This window comes from Miscanthus floridulus, chromosome 3 (genome assembly GCF_019320115.1).
Source record: "Miscanthus floridulus cultivar M001 chromosome 3, ASM1932011v1, whole genome shotgun sequence".
Classification (NCBI taxonomy): domain Eukaryota; kingdom Viridiplantae; phylum Streptophyta; class Magnoliopsida; order Poales; family Poaceae; genus Miscanthus; species Miscanthus floridulus.
This window is the reverse complement of record NC_089582.1, coordinates 110160271-110163001: the sequence shown is the minus strand read 5'-3', so window position 1 is coordinate 110163001 and position 2731 is coordinate 110160271. Positions and strand designations below refer to the sequence as shown.

General features: G+C 37.8%; 1 pseudogene; it reads right to left on the bottom strand.

The window, feature by feature from the left end:
- Positions 1–433: 433 nt before the first annotated feature.
- On the bottom strand, positions 434–2169 carry LOC136546435 (uncharacterized; annotated as a pseudogene).
- Between the last annotated feature and the right edge of the window lie 562 nt (positions 2170–2731).

Genomic DNA, 2731 nt, shown 5'->3' with positions numbered 1-2731 from the left:
TTATGTAGCTAAGTTATTTGTGCTCTCTAATTTGGCTTGTGTAGTCTTGTTATTGAGCATTGCTAGTGAGCTTAGGAGCTTTGTGCTTTTGCTACTAGCATGTGTAGGAGCTCCCCAGTTGCTTGAGTACTAGTTGCATAGGTTTGTGTGACCTTGCTTCTAGCATTGATTAGGTAAGCTCTAGCTAGTCCAGTACCTTAGTTACTTGATTAGAATCTTTTCCAAGGTGCTAGAAAATTTAGATAGAGGGGCGTAGTCTTGGCTAGATTGATAGTTCTAATTCCGCATTTATTTTGGTTAGCCGACGCATTTAATTTTTTTAGAAAGGACTATTCACCTCCCTCTAGTCCGTCATCTCAACCCTACAACAACCTACTTATAGCTAGTGGCGGATCTAGAAAAAATATTTAGGAGGGGCTAGGTCAAAGAGAGCTAGACCAACTTCACTCAATTATATCCCATACAAAGCTAAGATATAGCAGTTTTAAACCTTTTACCTGATAACTATGATAAACAATCGAAAGTGCATCATAAAACGCATAAGAAGAAGTAAAAGATACAATTTTTAGAACTAACCAACAAAAGATCGATAGATGATGACGCATTCACGCTGTCGTATTCTTCATGAATCATTACAAGCAATCTATACAAGAAAAAAAATTAGTGACACAAATTTCAAGTATTTAACTTCAAAGTTTTAAAGGTAGAAGAGAACATATATCATACCACTAAATTGTTCTGAGGCACTAACATACGCCGGGTTTTCATGTCTTCAAATCGGTTTATGATTTTGTCATTCTTGATGCTTCTAAATATCTCCATCTCAGTGTAGCATATCATTAAGTCATTGAGCCATTCATCATCTATTTTGTTACACAAATCTGTCTTTACAATAGACATAGCAGAAAATATCCTCTCAACTAAAGTTGTTGCCATTGGAAGAATTAATGTTAATTCAATGAGCCGATACACCAATCCATAAGATGTGTTCATTTTAGTCTTGACCATAATTTCAGCAACCTTTCCAAGCTCTGTACATCCAAGAAAGTCTTGAGTTCTTCTAGCACGACTAACAAATCCTCTCAGTTGACCAGGCAAAAGAAGGTCACCGACATCAAAATCCACAGCATAAATTTCAGCAAGTCTCACAAGTTTATTCGCATCAAAATTAGAGGAGTTCCTTGGGTTAAGACAAGCCATGCATACTAATAATTCTGAACTAACTTCACCAAATCGATGATTCATCTCAGACAAAATGGCATCTATGGCAGCAAGGAAAACCTCAACATGGTAGAAGTGCGCGTTTGTTACCTTTTGCTTTCTACGTGTAGATGTCCCTCTAGCATTTATTTTCTTGTCCATATCTGACACTTCAATCTCATTCTTATTACAGAATGTTTTCACTCTTTTAAATAAGGGATCCCATCCATTGTCCCTCATATCCTGCAACCGCTCTTTCACATCTATGATCAATTGCATTGCCTCAACAATGTCTTGATCCTTCCTTTATAAAGCACGTGATAGACCGTCTGTGATGCTTAACAATTCTATCATTAAATGCATTATGAACACAAAATCAAAGCTCTCCATTTTACCAATTAAACCAAATGCTCCACCATTACTTGTTGGTTTAACAGAGTCTTTCTTTACTATCTCAAGAATGTCTATGACAGGTTTCCACATCACCAAAATACGAAGTAAAGTTTTAAGATGTAAACCCCATCTAGTATCTCCAGGCCTTGCTAGGCTACGTTCTTGGTTCAAATCTTTTCCAGTGATAATCTCCCCACTCTCTAACTTTTCTAACAACACATCATGATGCTTTGCAAGCAAGGCATCCTTTCTCATACAAGATGCACTGATAGTGTTGACTATTAAAGGAACATAGTTAAAGAAATCTACAATGGCTGGAGTAGAAGTTGCAACAGTAACAACCACTAATTGCAATTGATGGGCAAAACAATGCACATAGAATGCATAAGGATTTTCATCTCGAATCAATGTTTGCACACTATTAAATTCACCTCTCATATTGGAAGCTCCATCATAACCTTGCCCACGAAGCCTAAAGATTGGTAGCTTATGACTATTAAGCATTTTGACCAAAGCTTCTTTCAATGCAGTAGTTGTACAACTCTCAATATGCTGAAGTCCAAGGAGCCTCTCCATCACCTTCCCTTCATCATTCACAAACCTGCAAACCATATTTTATTTCATGTTAGTATAAGTGTACAAGTAAAAGTCGAGGTAAAAAAATAGAGTTGTCATCTACTAACCTTAAAATTACAGCTATCTATTCTTTTATTGATACATCTCGGGACTCATCAATCAATACAGAGAATTTTTTTTTATCTCCAATCTCATCCATAATCACTAACATAACTTCCTGTGCACAAGCTTTTGTAAGGTCCTTCTATATATGATGAGGTATTATTGTGCAATTTTTTGCACCTTTATCGTATGTATCCTTAACAATCTCAACTTTATCTTTGTACCAATCAACCATCTCTCTATATGTACCCTTGTTGTTGGAAGTAGAGGACTCATCGTGTCCACGAAAAGCATCACCTTGCATAGTCCCCGCATCCTCCAGTGGTTCAGTGGAGTTGGGGCCGATGGCGCACCCTAGTTTATTTTCAATGGAGGTGGCGCCGACATCCAGTCGTGGGAGATCGGCATTCCTGTCGTGCTACCTCAGGCCATCTCCTAGGCTACCATTGCTCTCCCCACC